Genomic DNA, 23,708 nt, shown 5'->3' on the forward strand with positions numbered 1-23,708 from the left:
AGGAAACCAGCAATATGATTCCCTTGCTTCCCACAATGTCCTGGATACACTTGGTCAGACTGCAGGGATTGCAGAATCAAAATCAGCTTCAATAGCACCGGCATAAGTCAGGAAATTTGTTAACTTTGCTGCAACAGTATGATTCAATACATAATAATAGAAAGAAAATGTGAATTACAATAAGTGTGTGTGTATATATATATTAGTTAAATTAAATAAGTATTGCAAAAAATAGGAAATTCAAGAAGTAATGAGGTAGTGTTCATGGGTTCAGTGTCCATTCAAAAATCAGATGGCAGAGGGGAAGAAGCTGTTCTTGAATTGTTGAGTGTGTGTCTTCAGGCTTCTGTACCTTCTTCCTGACAGTAACAATGAGAAATACACATGACCTGGGTGATGGGGGCCCTTAATGATAGAAGCCCTCTTTTTGAGAAATCGCTCCTTGAAAATGTCCTGGATACTATGGAGGCTAGTGCTTACGATGGAGCTGACTATGTTTACAGCTCTCTGCAGCCTATTTTGATCCTGCGCTGTAGATCCACCCCCCCCCCACCCCTGCTCCCCCATACCTGATGCTGGTGCAGCCAGTTAGAATGCTCTCCATGGTACATCTGCAAAATTTGCGAGTCTTTTTAGTGACATACCAATGCTGGAAAAACTTGGCAGGTCAGGCTGCATCTATAGAAAGAGAAAGGAGTTAATATTTCAGGTCAAAGTCACATTTCCTGTCTTTATTTCATATATCCACATTGTTGATTTGTATTTATATGTTTATTTTGAACTCCATTGCACTGTTTGCTTTAGGGCTGTGCCCAAGTTTCTAGACCTTTATGTCTGCACAAACAGTTTCTGGTGTGTGTGTCTGACCCTTTGGGGGTTTCTGAATGGTAAATGATATCGCTAGATGAATGTTGGAACTGTGCATCAGCATAAGCACAGTTGTGCAGACAATGATTGATGAAAATGGCTAATGTGTTTGTTGACCTTGAGCACACATGTGAATTTGTTAAACTTCTAATGACACTGGAAACCAATTCCAGGGACCACGTTCCTGGCATTGACCTTCCTTACATCTCCCTTCCACAGGAATTTTGCCACTATAACAAATAGTTTGCAAGGCCTGTGAGTGTTCATGATCTCTGTGCTGGTGACCAACACTTCAAAAGGGTTTTATGTAGCCCATCTGGAGAGCTGAGTCCCATTTCCTTCTTCTGGCAATTCCTCTAAATCAAGGGTGATTTGCCTCTACTTTCATCTTGTGCTTCTGAGAGGGTGAATGAGGCCACAGTCTTCTCCACAGATGAGGCAAGAAGTGTGATATATTGGATGACAGGCAATCTATGATGAAGTCTATTTTTTCAATTTCTTTTATAGGGCACCTGTTTGCTCCCAGTTAATGGCTTTGAGGTTCTCAACATCATATTTTACAAGGATTGTAAATTGAAGCTGAATGTACCTATCCAAAAGTCTCTTAAAAGACCCTGTTGTATCTGTCTCCACAACTGTTGCTGGCAGCCCATTCCACACACTCACCACCCTCTGAGTTAAAAACTTACCCCTGACATCTCCTATGAACCTACGCCCCAGCACCTTAAACCTGTGACTTCTTGTGGCAACCATTTCAGCCCTGGGAAAAAGCTGCTGACTATCCACACGATCAATGCCTCTCATCATCTTATACACCTCTCTCATCCTCCATCGCTCCAAGGAGAAATGGCCAAGTTCACTCAACCTATTCTCATAAGGCATGCTCCACAATCCAGGCAACTGTAAATTGTAAATCTCCTCTGCACCCTTTCTATGGCTTCCACATCCTTCCTGTAGTGAGGTGACCAGAACTGAACACAGTACTTCAAGTGGGGTCTGACCAGCGTCCTATAGAGCTGCAACATTACCTCTTGGCTCCTAAATTCAATTCAATTCCATGATTGATGAAGGCCAATACACCATACGCCTTCTTAACCACAGATTCAACCTGCGGAGCTGCTTTGAGTGTCCTATGGACTCGGACCCCAAAGTCCCTCTGATCCTCCACACTGCCAAGGGTCTTACCATTAATTGTCATGGTTCCGGTTGGCCGTTCCCCTTTAACACTTCTTTCTGCCTGATCATGCCCCAATTTCAGTCAATTGCTGCTAGTTACCCAATAATCATACACCTGGCTTTCATCAGAGACTGGGAAATAAATACAAGGACGACTCTATCACAGGTTGCCAGTTCATTGGTGTGATACTTCGTTCCCTGTTCCGATTAGAACCATTAGTTCTAAGTTCTGTTCTAGTTTCTAGAGAGTCCCTGTGAATCCCGTCTCCTTGTCAAGATCCCTCTGGTTTCCTGCTCTACGTTCAGGTCTACGCCAGCCTCCCCAACTGAGTCGACGTGCCAGTGTCCTGCACTTGGGTTCTCCTCCGTCGCCCCCGTGTAACATTAATACTATATTCTGCCATCATATTTGACCTACTGATGCACCATCAATAACTCTCTCTGAGACGTGAAGGCGAGATATCGGCTTTTATTGACTGGAAGAAAGAACAAGCAGTAGTTGACCACCATACTACATCCTGGAGACTGAGGGCCGGGCTCAGGCCTCAATCACCTTTATACCAGGGTCTGTGGGAGGAGCCACGGTCAGTGGGAGGGGCCACAGCAGCAGTCAGCAGGGGGCGTGTCCAGACAGGTATATGTAGTTCACCACACCTACCAAAATGAACCACTTCACACTTATCTGGGTTGAACTCCATCTGCCACTTCTCAGCCCAGTTTTGCATCCTATCAGTTTCCCTCTGTAACCTCTGACAGCCCGCCACACTATCCACAACATTCAATCAGGTTCGTAAGGCATGACCTGCCCTTGACAAAGCCATGCTGACTATTCCTAATCATATTATGCCTCTTCATAAATCCTGCCTCTCAGGATCTTTTCCATCAACTTACCAACCACTGAGGTAAGACTCACTGGTTTATAATTTTCTGGGCCTTCTCATAGAAAGGGCTCTGAGTCAAGGTTAAATATGAAATAAATCAGAAATTCAACATCCCTGAAATTATTAAGGACTCTCACCACTCAGAGCATGTCTTCTTCTTGTTACTACCATCTGAAAAGATGTACAAGCATCTGAAGTTACACACTCAATGATTCAGGAAGAACTTTTTCCACTGTCAGATTTTCAAATGGTCCATGAACCCAGGAAGCAATGAACAGAGTACAGATTTTTGCATAATTTATTTATTTTGTAATATTTCATAGTTTTTGCTCTGTAGTGCTGCCACAGAACACATTTATTGTGTATAAGTCATTGATTCTGATCATAAGAGTAAAAAAAATTGAATATGAATGGAATTCGAAACAAGAAGGCAGCAGGAGAGCCCCTAAGGATTTCCAGCAGGAAGACATTTTGAGTTCTCGGGTGAAGAGAGAGGCCAGATGCGCAGGCGCATGACGTCCGCCTGTTGAGCGTGAACAGTTTAAAAAGGAGGCAGCCATATCCAGTGGGCAGCGGAGTGAGAGGCAGCAGAGTGAAAGGGCTTTGGCTCCACAGGTTTTAGTGGTAACAGGATGAGGTGAGGCAGTTGTTGATTGCAAAAGGAGGTAGTATGTGTGTGAGGCCAGTTTTCTGTGGTCGGTGTCAGATGTGGGAGGTCCTGGAGTCTCCTGGCATCCCGGACAGCCACATCTGCACCCGGTGCATTGAGATGCAACTCCTAAGGGACCGTGTTAGGGAACTGGAGCTGCAGCTCGATGACCTTCGTCTGGTCAGGGAGAGTGAGGAGGTGATAGAGAGGAGTTACAGACAGGTGGTCACTCTGGGGCCACAGGGGACAGAGAAATGGGTCACAGTCGGGAGAGGGAAGGGGAAGAGTCAGGTACTAGAGAGTACTCCTGTGGCTGTACCCCTTGACAATAAGTACTCCTGTTTGAGTACTGTTGGGAGGGGACAGCCTACCTGGGGGAAGTGACAGTGGGCATGCGTCTGGCACAGAGTCTGGCCCTGTGGTTCAGAAGGGTAGGGAAAGGAAGAGGAAGGCAGTAGTGATAGGGGACTCTATTGTCAAGGGTTCAGACAGGCGATTCTGTGGACGCAGGAAAGAAACTCAGATGGTAGTTTGCCTCCCAGGTGTCAGGGTCCGGGATGCCTCTGATCGCATCCAAGATATCCTGAGGTGGGAGGGAGAACAGCCAGAGGTCATGGTACATATTGGTACCAATGACATAGGTAGGAAAAGGGAAGAGGTCCTGAAAGAAGACTACAGGGAGTTAGGAAGGAAGCTGAAAAGCAGGACCTCAAAGGTAGTAATCTCGGGATTACTGCCTGTGCCACGTGACAGTGAGAATAGGAATAGAATGAGGTGGAGGATAAATGTGTGGCTGAGGGATTGGAGCAGGGGGCAGGGATTCAGATTTCTGGATCATTGGGACCTCTTCTGGGGCAGGTGTAACCTGTACAAAAAGGATGGGTTGCACTTGAATCCCAGGGGGACCAATATCCTGGTGGGCAGGTTTGATAGAGCTGTTGGGGAGGGTTTAAACTAGTTTGGCAGGGGGGTGGGAATCAGTATATGAGTGCAGGGATTAAGGTAGAAGGACAAGGGCATGATGCTAAGAGTTCTGAGTTGATGATGAAGGACAGGCAGGGGACGAAACATAATTGTAGCCAGTTAAAGGGGTTGAAATGTGTCTATTTCAATGCTAGGAGTATTAGGAACAAAGAGGATGAACTTAGAGCATGGATTAGTACGTGGAACTACGATGTTGTGGCCGTTACTGAAACTTGATTGGAGGAAGGGCAGGATTGGATGATGCCGGTCCCGGGGTTCAGGTGTTTTAAAAGGAATAGGATGGGAGGTAGAAAAGGGGGGGGAGTGGCATTGCTGGTCAGGGATAGTATCACGGCTATAGAAAGGGAGGATGATGCAGAAGGAGTGTCCACAGTCTGGGTGGAAGTCGGAAATAGGAAGGGATCAATCACTGGGCTGGAAGTAGTCTATAGGCTCCCAAATAGCCCTTGGGACACCGAGGAGCAGATAAGCAGGCAGATTTTAGAATGGTGCAGGAAATACAGGGTAGCAATTATGGGTGATTTCAACTTCCCTCATATTGACTGGCACCTCCTGAGTGCAAGGGGGATAGATGGGGCTGAATTTGTCAGGTGTGTTCAAGAGGGATTCCTGACACAGTATGTGGACCGGCCGATGAGAGGAGAGGTTATACTGGATCTAGTTCTGGGTAATGAACCTGGTCAGGTGACAGACCTCTTGGTGGGGGAGCATTTTGGTGAGAGTGACCACAACTCCCTTAGCTTCAGCATAGCTATGGAAAGGGATAAAATCAGACAAAATGGTAAAGTGCTTAACTGAGGAAGGGCTAACTTTGAAGGGATGAGGCAGAAACTAGTGAGAGTAAATTGGAAACAGATGTTCAAAGGGGAAAGCACAGAAGTAATGTGGGAGAAGTTTAGGGACCACTTGAGCTGGGTTCAGGATAGGTTTGTCCCACTGAGGCAAGGAAAAAATGGTAGGAAAAGGGAACCATGGCTGACGAAACATGTGAGGCATGACGAGAACGAAGGTGGGACCGCTAAAGGATAAAGAGGGCAACATGTTCCTGGAAGCGTAGGAGGTAGGGGAGGTCCTAAATGAATATTTTGCTTCAGTATTCACAAGTGAAAAGGATCTTGATCAGGATGAGGTCGAAGTAGAGTGGGCCTGTGTGCTGGACAATGTGGAGATTAAGGAAGAAGTAGTGCTGGATCTTCTTAAAAACAGTAAGATTGATAAATCCCCAGGGCCGGATATGATACACCCCAGGTTGTTGTGGGAGTTGAGAAGAGATCGCAGGAGCATTAGCTATGATCTTTGAATCCTCTTTGGCTGCAGGGGAAGTGCCAGAGGACTGGAGAATGGCAAATGTAGTTCCCTTGTTTAAAAAAGATAATAGGGAGAAACCTGGGAACTATAGACTGGTGAGTCTTATGTCGGTGGTCTGCAAACTACTGGAAAGGATTCTTAAGAATAGGATCTACGAGCATTTGGAGAAGTACAGTCTGCTCATGGATCAACATAGCTTTGTAAAGGGAAGATCGTGCCTCATGAGCCTGATTGAGTATTTTAAAGAGGTAACAAAAGAAATTGATGAGGGTAGGGCAGTGGATGTGGTCTACATGGACTTTAGCGAAGCATTTGACAAGTTCCCTCATGAGAGACTCATCTAGAAAGTTATGAGGCATGGGATAAGTGGAACCTTGGCTGTTTGGATAAAAAATTGGCTTAAAGGAAGAAAGCAGAGGGTGGTTGTGGAAGGAAAGTATTCTGCCTGGAGGTCGGTGACTAGTGGAGTGCCTCAGGGATCTGTCCTGGGACCCCGCTATTTGTGATTTTTTATAAATGACCTGGAGGTAGAGGCGAAAGGATGGGTGAGTAAGTTTACGGATGACACGAAGATTGGAGGAGTTGTGGATGGAGCTGTAGATTGTCGAAGGTTACAAGAGGATATAGACAGGCTTCAGAGTTGGGCAGAAAAATGGCAGATGGAGTTCAATCTGGACAAGTGTGAGGTGATGCATTTTGGAAGGACAAACCAGAAGACTGAGTACAGGATTAATGGTCAGTTACTTAAGAGTATGGATGAACAAAGGGAATTTGGGGTTCAAATCCATACATCGCTCAAGGTCGCTGCACAGTTTGATAGGGTAGTTAAGAAGGCCTATGGGATGCTAGGCTTCATTAACAGGGGGATTGAGTTCAAGAGTAGAGAGGTCATGTTGCAACCCTACAAATCTCTGGTGAGACCGCACTTAAAGTATTGTGTTCAATTCTGGTCACCTCATTATAGGAAGGATGTGGAAGCTATGGAGAGAGTGGAGAGGAGATTTACCAGGATGTTGCCTGGTTTGGAGAACAAGACATATGAAGCAAGGTTAGCAGAGCTGGGACTTTTCTCTTTGGAGCATAGAAGAATGAGAGAGGACTTGATGGAGGTCTACAAGATTATGAGAGGCATAGATAGGGTGGATAGTCAGTGCCTGTTTCCCAGGGCACCAATAGCAAACACCAGAGGGCATATGTACAAAATTAAGGGAGGGAAGTTTAGGGGAGACATCAGGGGTAAGTTTTTTACACAGAGGGTTGTGAGTGCCTGGAATGACTTGCATGGTGGTGGAGGCTAAAACATTAGGGGTATTTAAGAGCCTCTTGGACAGGCACATGGATGAAAGAAAAATGGAGGTGTTATGGGGCAGTGTGGGTTTAGTACTTTTTTTTAAGGATTATATGGGTTGGCACAACATGGAGGGCTAAAGGGCCTGTACTGTGCTGTAGTGTTCTATGGAATCAGCAACCAAAGATTTGATTCAAAGGCTGTCTAAATGCATAATAATCTTTGAATGCCCTCAGAGTCAGACAGATCAAGGGAAGATTGTGCATCATGCTCCATATACCATCCTGGTCCACTGACCTGCGTAATGTCTTTTGGGAGATTCTTGATCAGATTGCAGCAAGGAAGTCAACAACACAATTGAATAAAAAAGAGAGTAGTGAGGTCAGAATTAACATTCCTGGTAACTACACCGCTCCAAACTCAGCAGGAAGTGATCTCAATCTACAGGGGTGCTGTACCATTAATTCTCAGATTTACATTCTTCACCCCAGCCACTCTGTCCTCTTGACAATGATAGTCTCTGCCCACACATTAACCCAATTTGTCTATCCCACATCTCTTAGCACTGTCTCACTTTGTCCCAGCCCATCACACCCTGTTCCGTAACGTCTCATCTTGTTCCAGCCTGTTCACTCATTCCACCTATATTCCATCTACTTCTACACTGTTCCATTCTATCCCACACTAACCAACATTGGCACATCTCATCTAGCTCTGTTCTCAACCTGTCCCACCTTGTCCACGCAACTTCATCTCGTGCCATCTCTATTGTCTTGCCATGCATTGATTCCACCTTGTCTCATACATTATCCCATCCTGTCCTTCCTTGGCCCAACTTGTCTTATCCCATCCCCACTCTGTCCCATCCCATCCCCACCCTGTCCCACCTTGTCTCATACACTATCCCAGCCTGTCCTTCCCTGGCCCAGCTTATCCCACCCCATCCTCATCCTGTCCACCTTGTCTTATACACTAACCCACCCTGTTCTTCCCTGGCCCAGCTTGTCCCACCCCATCCTCATCCTGTCCACCTTGTCTTATACACTAACCCACCCTGTTCTTCCCTGGCCCAGCTTGTCCCACCCCATCCTCACTTTTTTTTTCCAAAATGCTCTATCTAGCGATACTTTACCATGCCCAATCCCACACTTACATCACTTTTCACCACCCTATATGCTGTTTGTGATGTATATAAATGACCTGGATTAAAATGTAGATGGATGGTGTGCTGTACTCTTCTATATTCTATGTTCACTCCGTCCCACCAGCAATTTATCCGGCTTCTTCCAGTTTGGTGTAGTAAATGCAGTGCTGATGAATTCAGTCTTCTTGCATGGACAGAAAACAACTCAAAAGAACCGTTTCCCACTTGACAGGGGTGACCCTACACACTCCTATTGATCACTCCCACTCTGACCCTCCTGTGCTGTTCCAGTGAAGCTTGGTCTGAGTTCTCGCTGCTGACCAGACACACCAGAGGCTTCAGAAATCTTTCTCCACAATCTGATGCTCTTGCCATTTCTGATGAAGGGACCTAAAACATCAGCTCTGGTTCCCTGCCTGATCTGATAGAGTATTTTGAACATGTTCTGCTTTATTTCTAACCATTGGGTGCCATGATAGCGTCATAGTTAATACAACATTATTATAGTTTGGAGTATCGGAGTTTGGGGTTCAATTTCAATGTCATCTCTAAGGAGTCTGTACATCCTCCCCATGGAATGTGTGGGTTTTTTCTGGTCCTAAGGGTTTCCCATCACAGTTCAAAGATGTACCAGTTAGTAGGTCATTGTAAATTGCCCCATGATTAAGCTAGGGTGAAACTGGGCATTGTTGGGCAGTGCAGCTTGAAGGGCCAGAAGGATCTGTTCAGCGATGTATCTCTTAATAAAGAAAATTAATTAATTCTGCACACATCTCACCCCTTCCCACCCTGTCCTACACCATCTGAGTCTTTCATATTATCATACCCTATTCTACAATGTCTCTCCTAATCCATCCATTTCTCTCTGGCCCACACTGTCCCTCTCTATCCCATCCATTTCGCTCTGTGTCATATGATCCCCTCCCATCCTGTCCTGTTGCCCTTACTTACCTTTTTGTAGATGTGAAGCTGTTCTTTCTCTACGTGGTAATGGCTTCATCCATTGGACATAGATATTGGAAGTCAAGTATTTGTGAGCCTGAGATGAGCTCTCACATTGGTACTTACACAGTTACTGACTGATGTGAGTCTTGTTTACAACATGAGACACTTACATAACTTTCAAAACTTGGCACTGTACAAGAGCAGTATTCTGTATGGAGAGGGTTTGCCTTTACAGAAGCTGCTATGTGTTGGGAAATGGAACTCAGCAAAAATAGAATACAATAGGACTCAGTAATAATGATCACATGACCGTCAGGAGTGCTCTCGTGGGCTGCCTTGCCTGGACTTCACAAAGTGATATAAAATAGCCATGATGTGGGTGGCATAAGACAGTACATGTTAAAATAGAGGATACAGAGTGCATTGAGCCAAAGGAATATAATATCATTGAAAACAGAGTAGTGTTCTGAAAGGCTAAAGAGCTGCTGAATAACATGCAATTGTATCCAATTTTTATAAGGAGAATCATTTAGCATTTGGCATATGTACAGTCATTTTAGCACAGAAGTTTATTAAGTGTCAATGTGATCCTAGTATTTGTGAGATGGTGTAAGTCTGATGTGATGTTCTTGGGCAGTGTTTTGGCACAGGCTAACATGTGCTTGTAATCACTACTATAAACTTACAATCACTGGTGTGAGCTAGGTATGGCTGCATCTAATAACTGCTGTATGCTTGCAATGATTGTCATTTCTCACTTGTGCGTGCTTGTTTTAGTTGGTGTGCATTTGCATCTCAGTGGTGTGGTATCACTTCAGTGTCTACTTGAAACATATGTTGTTTGCTGCATGTAATGTGCATGTGCTTCCACGTGTTCATACAGTATATGCTGGTTATTGTCACAGTGTGTGCTAATTATTGTATGTTTGTATTGGTTACTATGTGCCAGGTCATTTGGTTTGTATTTGAATCAATTGGTGTGTGCTTCTTCGGGTTGCCTGGTGCTGATTGGTGCGTGGTTGATTTGCTTCTGGTATGTGTTGTTAGTTGATGAAGTCTAATTTATGCGCCAGTTAGCTTGTACTTCAAATAGTTGATGTGTGCTGTATAATAGAACACAGATTGTGGAACAGTACAGTACAGGAACAGGCCATTCAGCACACAATGTTGTGTCCAACCAGCTAAAATGCAAATTAAAAAACACCCGAACACTAAACCCTCCACCTACACCATGTCCATATCCCTCCACCATCCTTTCATCCATGTGCCTATCCAAACATCTCTTAAAAGCCTCCAATGCATTTGCCTCTACCACCATATCAGGCAGCACAATCCAGGCATCCACCACTCTCTGAGTAAAAAACTTTGTGCTTACAGAATGTGTTTATTTATTGTTGTGTGTCAGGGTGTATTGGGTTTATTGGTGAGTTAGTGATATACTTTCAGAAAACCTTTGATAAGGTCCCACATAGGAGATCACTATAGTGGGCAAAATTAGAGGACATGGTATTGGGGGTAGGATACTAACATGGATAGAAAATTGGTTGGCAGACAGAAAACAAAGAGTAGGGATTAACGGGTCCTTTTCAGAATGGCAGGCAGTGACTAGTGGGATACTGCAAGGCTTAATGCTGGGACCGTAGCTATTTACAATATACGTTAATGATTTATAAGAAGCTATTGAAAGTAACATTGGCAAATTTGCAGATGACACAAAGCTGGGTGGCAGTGTGAAAAATGAGGAGGATGTTAAAAGAATGCAGGGTGACTTGGACAGGTTGGGTAAGTGGGCAGATGCATGGCAGATGCAGTTTAATGTGGATAAATGTGAGGTTATCCACTTTGGTGGCAAGAACAGGAAGACAGATTACTATCTAAATGGTGTCAAGTTAGGAAAAGAGGAAGTACAACAAGGTCTAGGTGTTCTTGTACACCAGTCACTGAAAGTAAGCATGCAGGTACAGCAGGCAGTGAAGAAAGCTAATGGCATGTTGGCCTTCATAACAAGGGGAGTTGGGTATAGGAGCAAAGAGGTCCTTCTGCAGTTGTACAGGGCCCTGGTGAGACCACACCTGGAGTATTGTGTTCAGTTTTGGTCTCCAAATTTGAGGAAGGACATTCTTGCTATTGAGGGAGTTTATGAGGTTAATTCCCGGGATGACGGCACTGTCATATATTGAAAGATTGGAGCGACTGGGCTTGTATACATTGGAATTTAGAAGGATGAGAGCGGATCTGATTGAAACATATAAGATTATTAAGGGATTGGACACGCTAGAGGCAGGAAACATGTTCCCGATGTTGCAGGAGTCCAGAACCAGAGGCCACAGTTTAAGAATAAGGGGTAGCTTATTTAGAACAGAGTTGAGGAAAAACTTTTTCACCCAGAGAGTTGTGGATCTATGGAATGCTCTGCCTCAGAAGGCAGTGGAGTCCAATTCTCTGGATGCTCTCAAGAAAGAGTTAGATAGAGCTCTTAAAGATAGTGGAGTCAAGGGATATGGGGAGAAGGCAGGAACGGGGTATTGATTGTGGATGATCAGCCATGATCACATTGAATGGTGGTACAGGCTCAAAGGGCCGAATGACCTACTCCTGTACCTATTGTCTATTGGTTGTTATGTACTGTGTGGTGTGTGTGGTTGGTGTGTGATGGTTGGTTGGGGTTGGTTGTTGTGTGTAGGTTGGCATGTGTTAGAGTCATAGTGTCACAGAAACAGATTCTTTAGCCCATCTAGTCTGCACTGAACCATTTAAACAACCTAGTTCCATTGTCCTGCACTGGGACCATAACCCTCCATATCCCTACTATCCAGGTACTTACGCAAACTTCAGCATAACATCCTATACTCAGTTCTTTGATTTATGAAGGCCAAGGTGCCAAAAGCTTTCTTTATGACCCTATCTACCTGTTGGTTGGTGCAAATTGTTTGGTGTGTGTTGATTAGTGCGTGTTAGTTGGTGTGTGGCAATTAGTGTGTGTTGGTTCATGTGTGATCATTGGTATGTGCTAGTCAATATGTCATTGTTTTATGCACATTTTGAAGGGGAGAAATAAACATCACCAGTGCAAATCCCCATAGTATCTGGTGACCCCATGATTTCTGTTTTGCAAGTAGACGTCGGAACATCCTTCAAGAGGATGAACCCTCACAAGGTGTCAGGCCCCAATGGTGTACTTGGCAGGGTAACAATACTGGTATTGGTTTATTCATATGTACCAAGACACAGTGAAAAGCTTGTCTTACATACTGTAAGAATAAGGTAAAACAATATCAATGCAGAATAAAGTGTAAAAGTTACCGAAAAAGTGCAGTGCAGGTCTTAGAGCTAGAGAATTTAGATTTAGAGGGGTAGAATAAATGGAATAGACCAATAAACTGGCTGGAATAGTTAAAGACATCTTCAGTCTCTAATGCCCACCTTCTTCAAAAGAGCATCAATTATACCAGTGTCCAAGAAGAATAGGGTTATCTGCCTCAATGATTATCACTCAGTAGCACTCACATCTATTGGGGCAAAGTGCTTTGAAAGGTTGTTCATGGCTAGAATTAACTCATACCTAAGTAAGGACCTGGACCCGCTGCAATTTTCCTATCACAACAATAGACCTACATAGAATGTAATCTCTTCTCAGCCTTGGACCACCTAGACAACAGCAATACCCACAGGATGCCAGTTTATCAATTATAGTTCAGCATTCATCATCATCCCCTCAATACTAATCTACAAGCTTCAAAACTAGGCCTCTACACCTGCCTCTGCAACTGGATCCTTGACGATACCCAACAGTCAACATTGGTGCATCTTGAGGATGTGTGCTTATCTTACTGCCCTACTCTCTACACTTATGATTATGTGGCTAGACACAGTTCAAACACCATCTACAAATTTGCCAATGACACCACGATTATTGGCAGAATCTCAGATGGTGACGAGAAGGCATTCAGGATTAAGACAGATTGGCTTATTGAGTGCTATTGTAACAATAAACTCGCATTCAATATCAGCAAGACCAAGGAATTGATTGTGGTTTTCAGGAAGGGGAAGTTGGGAAAACACACACCAGTCCTCATTGAGTCAGTCAGCAGTGGAAAGGATGAGCAACTTCAAATTCCGAGGATCAATCCTTTCAGTCAGGAGTGTCATGTTTGGTGTGAAATGGTTGGCATGTGTTGTGTGGTGTGTGATGGTTTGTGTTTGGAGATTTTTTATGTATGTTTGTGTATGTGGGTTGATTTGATATGGTTGTGTCTTATCAGAATCAAATTCAGAATAATAGGTGGTGTGTCATGCTTGACATTTTGTTGCGTGGTGTGTTATGGTTGGTTGGTGTGTACTGTGTAGTGTGTCATGGTTGGCATGGTGTAGTGTGTCTTGGTGACTTACAGTTGGTGTGTGCTGGTTGATGTGTCAATGTTGTGTGTGATGGTTAGTATGCATAAGTTTGTGTGTGTATGTTGGCGTGTGCTGGCTGATGAGTGATAGTTGGCTTGTTTCAAAACAATTTAAGTTGTTGAAACACAGAGGAGTCACTCACCTTCTTGGTGGATCTACTTTTGACCTTAATTCTGTTAATCCCTCTCCCATTGTTTCCTTGACTCGTCCATATACTGAAAATTTATCTTGGCCCTGAATACATTCAGTATTTGCTGGAGAATTGCAAGGATTGATAACCCTCTGAGCAGAGAAATTCTTCCTCATCACTGGCTTAAACTGGCAGCCCTTTATTGTTTAATGAAGCCCTCTGCTTCTGATTTCTCACTCAAAGGGAAATCTACTCAATGATCACTGTCATTGTTCTAGTCTCCAATGCCCATGACCAGACTACTCATTCTTTCCTCTAGAGAAACATGTAAACCCAGTAATCAACTAGGTGTACCTTCTACCTACTGTCTCCAAAACAAATGCGTCCCTCCTCAAAAGAGACCGTCACTATGCGCGATGCTCTATGTGCAGATTCACCAATGTATCTCACTGTTGAAGACTTACCTAATTTTATACCCTATTCCCTTTCCAATGAAGGTTAACATTCCTTTCCCTACCTAAACAGAATTTAACTTCAACAAGAGCAAAGTCATGTACTTTGGGAAATTCACGAGGCCAGGATATACACAATTAATGACAGGTTAGTGGGGAATGGTATTCAATAGCAAAACCTTCAGATACAAGTATACAGTCTCCACTAAACTTATCCCATGCATGTACTTGTCCAAACATCTTCTACCACCCTCTCAGTGCAAAACTCATTTCTAGTTCTCTTCTAAATAGCTTGCTCAAATATTAAGATTACAGCCTGTTCTTCTCAGTGAACTTCCACTAAACCAGAACACAAAGCGGCCTATGTTCCCAGTATCTGTTGCCCAAGTAGTGGTGTAAAACTTCCTCTATCAGGGATATTGCACCGCACAAATACCAATTATACTTTCCACAAAACAACAATAATCTGCTCTTTGGAGACTGGAAAAGGTGATAATGAGCTATTTGAAAGTTAGCACATTTTCTTTCTCTTATTGCTTTAACTCCTCTATTAATGTAAGATCTAAGTTTAATACTAGTGTCATTTTATGCAGCGACATCACTTCTAGTGGCTATTCTATGAAGGTTATCAAAAGATGCATACTGGAACACGGATGAGAGGTGTATGGAGGGATATGGTCCAGGTGCAGGTCAGTGGGACTAGGCAGAAAAATGGTTCGGCACAGCCAAGAAGGGCCAAAAGGCCTGTTTCTGTGCTGTAATGTTCTCTAGTTCTATGGAATACAAAAGCAAGTTAATCAGCCCATCAGATCCATGGTGGACCTCTAACAATGCAATCCCATCTTTATTTGCCTGTACCCCTACATCTTTCTTTCTTTCGCTCTCCTCTGTCCATATATATAAAATAATTGAGAGAAAAAGAGTGGTTCTCACACTCAACAATTTCTCCTTTGGCTCCTCCCACTTTCTCCAAACTCAAGGCATGGTCTTGGACAATAATAGACCAATTACAATTATCAAGTACACCTTTAGCATTTCACTGAATTATGTAAGCTCAGACTTCTGGCAAATAGTGATGTAAATCGGCTCCTGAGATGCCTTGCTCATGGTGTTGTTCACCCACTTGGAACAATTCATAATAATTCAGTGTCATTATCCCCACTAAGTATCTCACCATTGAAATCTGGAGCGTCACCACTAACATGAAGCTCATCTGGGTCAGTCACATCAATACCATGGTGAGAGGAAAAAGTCAGTGGCTAGGTATTCAGCGGTGAGTGACACCTCAGAATCTTTCCACCATTTGAAAGGTACGTGTCAGAAATCAGTGGACTCTGCCTGGGTGAGTGCAACCCCAGCAGTTTTTCAAGAAGTTCGACTCCATCCAGAACAAACTAGTTCACATAAATGACATTCCAAACATTCACTCATTCCACCAGCGGCACACAATTACACAGTATGAACCATCTACAATTACTCACATAGATTACTCCAAAAGCACCTCTCAAACCTGTGATTTCTTTCACCAAGAAGGACAAGGACTTATGGGAACACCAGTACTTGCAGCTTCCCCTTCCATTCAAAAGCTAAGTCTGAAAGTCAAAGTCAAGTCTATTTTCCTGTGCGCAAGTATGTGTATGCACAGCTGCAATGACAAGCTTGTTAGCCGGAGCATCATAAGAACATAAGAGCAGAATTAGGCCAGTTGGTCCATCAAGTCTGACCCGCCATTTCATCATGGCTGATCCAATTTTCCTCTCAGCTCCAATTTCCTGCCTTCTCCCCATATCCCTTCATGCCCCAACCAATGAAGAATCTATCAACCTCTGCCATAATTACACATAAAGACTTGGCCTCCACAGCTGCCTGCAGCAAAGAATTCCACTGATTCACCACTCTCTGGCTAAAGAAATTTCTCATCTATGTTCTAAAAGGATGCCCCTCTATTCTAAGACTGTGTCCTCTGGTCTTAGACTCACCCACCATAGGAAACATCCTCTCCACATCTACTCTGTCAATGCCTTTAATCATTTGATAGGTTTCAATAAGGTCATACCTCATTCTTCTGAATTCTACTGAACAGAGACCCAGAGCCATCAAACGCTCTTTATATGACAAGCCTTTCAATTCTGGAATCATATTCATGAACCTCCTTTGAACACTCTCCAATTTCAGCACATCCTCTCTAAGATATGGGACCCAAAGCTGCTCACAATACTCCAAGTGAGACCTCACCAGTGCTTTATAAAGTCTCAACATTACATTCTTGCTTTTATATTACAGTTGTTTTGAAATGAATGCTAACATCGCATCTGCCTTCCTTACCACAGAATCAACCTGCAAATTAACCTTAAGGGAATCCTGCACAAGGATTTTTGTATTTTCTTTCCATTCAGAAAATAGTCAACCCTTTCATTTCTTCTACTAAAGTGCATGACCATGCACTTCCCAACACTGTATTCCATCTGCCATTTCCTTGCCCATTCTCCTTCTGTCTTAAGTCCTTCTGTAGCCTATTTCCCCAAAACCACCTGCCCTCCACCTATCTTCACATCATCTGCAAATTTTGCAGCAAAATCATTAATTCCATCATCCAAATTATTGACATATAAAATAAAAAGGATTGGTCCCAACTGTGAAATACCACCAGTCACCACCAGCCAACCAGAAAAGGTTCCCTCACTCTTTGCCTCCTGCCAATCAAACACTGTTTTATCCATGCTAGAACCTTCCATTACCATAGGCTCATAGCTTGTTAAGCAGCCTCATGTGTGGCACTTTACCAAAGGCCACCTGAAAATCCAAGTACACAGTATCAACTGATTCTCCTTTGTCTATTCTGCTTGTTGTTTCTTCAAAGAATTCCAGCAGAATTGTTAGGCAAAGTTTTCCCTTGAGGAAACCATGCTGACTGCAGCCTATTTTATCATGTGCCTCCAAGTACCCTGAGACCTCATCCTTAATAATTGACTCAAACATCTTCCAAACCATTGAGGTCAGACTATAGTTTCCTTTCTTCTGTCTCTCTCCCTTCTTAAAGAATGCAATTTTCCAGTCTTCTGGAACCATTTCAGAATATAGTGATTCTTGAAAGATCATTACTAATGCCTCCACGATCTCTTCAGCCACCTCTTTCAGAACCCGGGTACACCATCTGATCCAGGTGACATCTACCTTCAGACTTCTCAATTTCCCAAGAACCTTCTGTCTAGTAATAGTGATGTCACACACTTCATGACCCCTGACACCTGGAAATTCCACCATACTACTAGTATCTTCCACAGTGAAGACTGATGCAAAATACATTTTCAGTTCATCTGCCATTTCTTTCCCCCATTACTACATCTCCAGTATTGTTTTCCAGTGGTCCACTCTTGCCTCTCTTTTACACTTTATGTATCTGAAGAAACTTTTGGTATCCTCTTTAATATTATTGGCTGGTTTTACTTTCATATTCCATCTTTACCTTCTTAATGACTTTTTAGTTGCCTTCTGTTGTTTTTTAAAAGCTTCTCAATCCTCTAACTTTTCACTAATTTTTTGCTCTATTATATGCCCACTCTGGCTTTTATGCTGGCTTTGACTTCTCTTGCCACGGTCGCATCATCTTTCCTTTAGAATACTTCTTCCTGTTTGGGATGTATATATCCTGTGCCTTCTGAATTGCTTCCAGAAATTACAGTTATTGCTGCTCTGTCATCATCCCTGCCAATGTTCTTTTCCAGGGGTCCCCAAACTTTTTTGTACCGCGGACCAGTTTAATATTGACAATATTCTTGTAGACCGCTGATGGGGGGCGGGGTGGGTTGTTCAAGTAGGGTTGCCAACTTTTTCACTCCCAAATAAGGGACAGAAGTAGCAGTCAAATACGGGACACTTGTGTTTACCCCGAGAAAGACTACCATGACTATGAAGCCTTGCGTGGGCACCTGTGTGCGCATGCGTGACGTGTGCATACATGATATGCGTATATGTGTACGTGCCAATTTTTTTCTCTACAAATCAGTTTTGGCTTAATCTTCCCGATTCTGTTAAGTGAAACTACACTGTACATACATTATTTCTACTTTATATAGGCTGTGTATTTATCATATCATTCCTGCTTTTACTATATGTTAGTGTTATTTTAGGTTTTATGTGATATTTGGTATGATTTGGTAGGTTATTTCAAGTTCAACAGTGCATGACAGGGAATGAGGAGGGGTGCAGCTGAATCATATCATTTCACATCACCAAATCATATCGTTTCCTCGTGGCCCGGTAGCACATGCTTTGCGGCCCAGTACCGGTCCGTGGCCTGGTGGTTGGGGACCACTGTTCTTTTTCAATCAATTCTGACCAATTCCTCTCTCATGGCTCTGTAATTCCCTTAACACCACTAATACTGATATATATAACTTCAGCTTCTTCTCAAATTTCAGGGTGAATTCAATCATATGACCACTTATAAGAGCTCTTTTACCTCAATGTCTCTGATTAATTCTGGTTCATTGCACAACACCCAATCCAGAATAGCTATCCCCTAGTGGGCTCAACCACAAGCTGCTCTAAAAAGCCATCTCATAGGCACTCTAGAAATCCCCCTTCCTGGAAGTCAACACCAACCTGATTTTCCCAAACTACTTACATATTGAAATTCCCCATGAATATTGTAATAATGCCCTTTTGGCATGCATTTTCTATCTCCCCTTGTAATTTGTAGGCTACACCCTTACTCATGTTTGGGGTTCTGAATACAACTCCCATCATGGCCTTTTTACCCTTGCAGTTCCTTAGCTCTATCCACAATGATTAAACACCTTCTAACCCTATGTCACCTCATTAAGTTCCCAGCTATAATCTTTCAGCCATGATTCGATAATGCCTGCAATATCATACCTGCGAATCTGTAACTATGCTACAGATTTATTTATCTAATTCCATATACTGTGCACATTCAAATATTACACCTTCAATCCTGTATTCACACTTTTTGATTTTGTCTGTCTTTTACATTGCAACTCATCCTGTTGACTGCAATTTTGCCCTATCAACAACCTCTCCTCACTATACATTGCCTCTGTTTGTAAACCAGCTACCTTATCTTCAGCACTATTATCTGCCTTTCCAACAACACTTCTTGCAATGAAATATATGGAGCTCAGGACTCTAGTCACACCATGTTCAACCTTTTGATTCCTAACTTTGTTGGGGGGTCTTACCAACCTCTGCCTCCACAACCTCTCCACTAACTATTCTGGCACTCTGGTTCCCATCCCACTACAACTCTAGTTTAAACTCCACCATGCAGCATTAATAAGTCTTCCCGCTAGGATATTAGGCACCCTCCAGTTCAGGTGCAAAATGTTCCTTCTGTACAGGTCCCACCATCGCTTGAAGATTCACCAATGATACAAAAGATCTTATGCACTCCCTCCTACACCAACTCCTTAGCCACGTATTAAACTGTATAAACTTCCTATTACTGGCCTCACTAGCATGTGACATGTGTAGCAATCCTGAGATCAAATCCCTGGAGGTCCTGCCCTTTAACTTAGCCCATAACTCTCTAAACTCTCCATGCAGAGCCTCATCACTTGTCCTACCCTTGTCATTGGTACCTACATGGACCACAACATCTGGCTGTTCACCCTTGCACTTAAGAATGCTGTGGACTTGATCTGAGATATCCCAGACCCTGGCATCTGGGAAGCAACATACCACCTGGGAATCTTGTTCTTGCCCACAGAACCTCCTATCCATTCCCCTAACTAATGAATTCCATATCATCACAGCATGCCTCTTCTCCCCCTTTCCCTTCTGAATCATAGAGGCAGACTCAGTGCCAGAGATCTGACCACCGTGACTTTCCTCTGTTAGGTCATTCCCCCCCTCCGACAGTATCCAAAGCAATATACCAGTTTTTGAGGGGGATGGCCACAGGGGTACTCTGCTCTGGCTCCTTAATCCCTACAAGCATATAAGCAGCATTCATGAGAAAAACATAAATATAACGAATTCACAAACAGAATAAGTATTAGTTCAAAATGATCAAGGTGGCCATAGTGTTTCAAAACTGAGATAGTGGTTAGGGTTGTGTTGATTGGTTCAAGAACCAGATGGTTGAAGGGAAGTACAAATGCAAGGGATTCTGCAGATGCTGAAAATCCAGAACAACACACACAAAATGCTGGAGCAATTCAGCAGATCAGGCAGCATCTACGGAGATGTTTGGGACCAAGATCTTTCATTAAGACTGGAAAGGAAAGGGGAAGAAGCTAGAATAAGAAGGTAGGGGAGGGGAAGGAGTATAAGCTGTAAAGTGATAAGTGAATCCAAGTGAAGGGCAAGATAGGTAGGTGGGGGAGGGAGAATGGTGAAAAGCATTGTGAAGAAACCTTCCTGTTGCAGATGGAGCAAAGGTGCTCGACAAAGTGGTTCCCCAATCCACATCAGGCCTCAATGACGAAGAGGATGCTATTCCAGGAACACTGGATACTGTAGATGACACAGACAGACTTGAAGGTAAAATATTGCCTCACCTGGAAGGACAGTTTGGGGCCTTGAATGGTGGTGATAGAGGAGGTGAATGGGCAGGTGCAGCACTTTGGCCACTGGCAGGGATAAGTGCCAGGAAAGAGAGCATTTGGGAGGGTTGAATGGACAGGAATCATGGTGAGAGCAATCATTGCAGAAAGTGGAGAGTGGGGAATGGGGGGACAAAGATGGAACCATCTCTTCAAAAACGTTCAGTTCCCTGACCCTGATTACCTTATTTTCACTCTGGATGTTCCTAACCATCTCTATCCCCCATCAAGAAGATAAGAAGGTCTTAAAACACACTCTTTTTCAGACAAGAGACCTAACCAGTTCTTCTTCACCACCACCCTTCTCTGTCTAGCAGAATCACACTCGACAATTTCTCCTTTGGCTCCTCCCACTTTCTCCAAACTTAAAGTGTTTCTTTCAACACCTACTTGCCCTCAGCTATACCTGCTTTTTGTTGGCCCTTATTCCAAGCCTTCACTGGTAGCCTTTTCAGTGCTACATTAATGACTGCATTAGTGCTGCTTCGTGCACCCATCCTGAGCTTGTCAATTTCATTAACTTTGCCTCCAACTTCCACCTTGTCCTCAAATTCATTTGACCCATTTCTGAAACCACTTACCCTTTTCTCAATCTCTCTGTTTCCATCACTCGAGATAAACTGTCTATTGACATCTTCTATAAAACTACTGACTCTCACAGCTCTCTTGACTATACCTCCCCCCAGCCCCACTCTCTGCTTCCCACAGGGATCACTCTCTCCATAATTCATTTGTCCATTGGACCTCCCCCACTGACCTCCCTCCTGGCACATATCCCTGCAGGCAGAACAAGTGCTACACCTGCTCATTCACATCTTCCGTCAACACCACTTGGGAGCCCCAAACAGTCCTTCTTGGTGAGGCAACACTTAACCTGCAAAATCTGTTGGGATCCTCTACTATATCCGGGTATTCCCAGTGTGGCCTCCTCTACATTAGTGAGGCCCAACATAGATTGTGGGACCACTTTGTCAAGTACCTTTGCACTCTCCACAATAGGGAGGGTTTTCTGGTGGCCCACCATTTTAATTTCACTCCCAATTTTCATTCCAACTTACCAGTCCATAGCCTGTTCTACTGCCATGATGAGGCCACTCTCTGGTTGGAGCAACACCTCATATTCATTCAGTTAACCTCCAAGCCGACAGCATGAACAGCGATTTCTCCAACTTCTAGATTGTAATCCTTCCACTTCTTCAACTTCTGGCTTCTTCCCCCTTCCTTTCCTGGAAGGATCTCAGCCCAAAATATTCACTCTCCATAGATGTTGCCTGTTCTGCTGAGTTCCTCCAGCATTTTGTGTGATTTGGTTGAAGAGCAGTAGCTGATCTGCAACCTGGTGGTGTGGGACTTCAGGCTTTTGTACCTCCGGCCCAATGATCGCTGTGAGAAAATGGGATGGCCCAGATGGTGGAGATCTTTGAAGGTAGTGATGCCTTCTTGAGGCAGTACCTCATATAGGATTTATTGATAGTGGGGAGAGATGGTGTCCATGATTTATTGGGTTGAATCCACAACTTTGTAGTTTCCAACATTCCTATGAACTCAAATTGCCATACCAGACCATAATGCAAGTCACGCTCCACCCTGATCTGGGAATATATCGCTGGTCATTCATCGTTACTGGGCCTAAATTCTAGCACTTATTTCCCAAAGTGTTACAGGTGCACCTTCATCAGCTGAAGAATGCAGGTCTCCACCTCCTTCTCAAGGGCAAGGGTTGTCAATGAAGCCCACAAACTGACAACAAATTTAAAAAATCAGCTTAATTGGATATTCATTTTTCCCTCTGTTTCATCACCCTGGTTTCAACTTCACCAGATGTCCTTGAGGTGCTACTGCCCACTGCCCTATGTCCAGGCAAATATAAGTTGTGTGTCACAACTCCCAGCTGCTTCAGAAATGTCCAGCAGATTGTAGTGACACAGGGCCGTTGCAGAGTCTCTGACACTGGGCTAACAGCCAGAAACCATGCCTTGATAAATACATCAGCCTGAAACCAGAGTAAGCAATCATTGCTAGTAAAAGACAACTGAAACACTTGAGTGAAATCAGCTCAATGAGAGAACCTAGATTGATAGACATTTATCAGGCAGGCAGTTACTGGGTCCCCTGGGGGAATGTACTGCAAACGTTTAATTTCATAATGAAATGAAACAAACTAATGAATGTTGTACATAATTAGTTTCAGCTCGATCATGAATAAAGATAGATCTGGTCCTCGGGTTGAGGTTCTAAACTGGAAAAAGGCCAAATTTGAAGAAATGAGAAAAGATCTAAAAAGCGTGGATTGGGACAGGTTGTTCTCTGGCAAGGATGTAATTGGTAAGTGGGAGGCCTTCAAAGGAGAAATTTTGAGAGTGCAGAGTTTGTATGTTCCTGTCAGGATTAAAGGCAAAATGAATAAGAATAAGGAACCTTGGTTCTTGAGGGAACTCTGATAAAGAAGAGAGAGATGTATGACATGTATAGGCAACAGGGAGCAAATAAGGTACTTGAGGAGTATAAAAAGTGCAAAAAGATACTTAAGAAAAATATCAGGCAGGCTAAAAGAAGACATGAGGTTGCTTTGGCAGTCAAGGTGAAGGATAATCCTAAGAGCTTCTACAGGTATATTAAGAGCAAAAGGATAGTAAGGGATAAAATTGGTCCGCTTGAAGATCAGACTGGTTGGCTATATATGGAACCAAAAGAAATGGGGGAGATCTTAAATGGGATTTTTGCATCTGTATTTACTAAGGAAACTGGCATGGAGTCAACAGAAATAAGGCAAACAGGTAGTGAGGCCATGGAACCTATACAGATTGAAGAGGAGCAGGTGCTTGCTATCTTGAGGCAAATCAGAGTAGATAAATCCCCAGGACCTGACAGGGTATTCCCCCGGACCTTGGAGGAGACTAGTGTTGAAATTTTAGGGGCC

At 43.5% G+C, this 23,708-nt stretch overlaps 1 long non-coding RNA gene across 1 annotated transcript; it reads right to left on the bottom strand.

The window, feature by feature from the left end:
* Nucleotides 1–234: 234 nt before the first annotated feature.
* Nucleotides 235–9,358, bottom strand: LOC140714951 (uncharacterized). The gene is made up of 3 exons (XR_012096032.1): nucleotides 9,249–9,358; nucleotides 570–678; nucleotides 235–359 (listed from the first exon to the last, which is right to left on the bottom strand). It is a non-coding gene; the product is annotated as an uncharacterized lncRNA (long non-coding RNA).
* Between the last annotated feature and the right edge of the window lie 14,350 nt (nucleotides 9,359–23,708).

The sequence above is a fragment of the Hemitrygon akajei genome, chromosome 22, assembly GCF_048418815.1.
Source record: "Hemitrygon akajei chromosome 22, sHemAka1.3, whole genome shotgun sequence".
In the NCBI taxonomy this organism is placed as follows: domain Eukaryota; kingdom Metazoa; phylum Chordata; class Chondrichthyes; order Myliobatiformes; family Dasyatidae; genus Hemitrygon; species Hemitrygon akajei.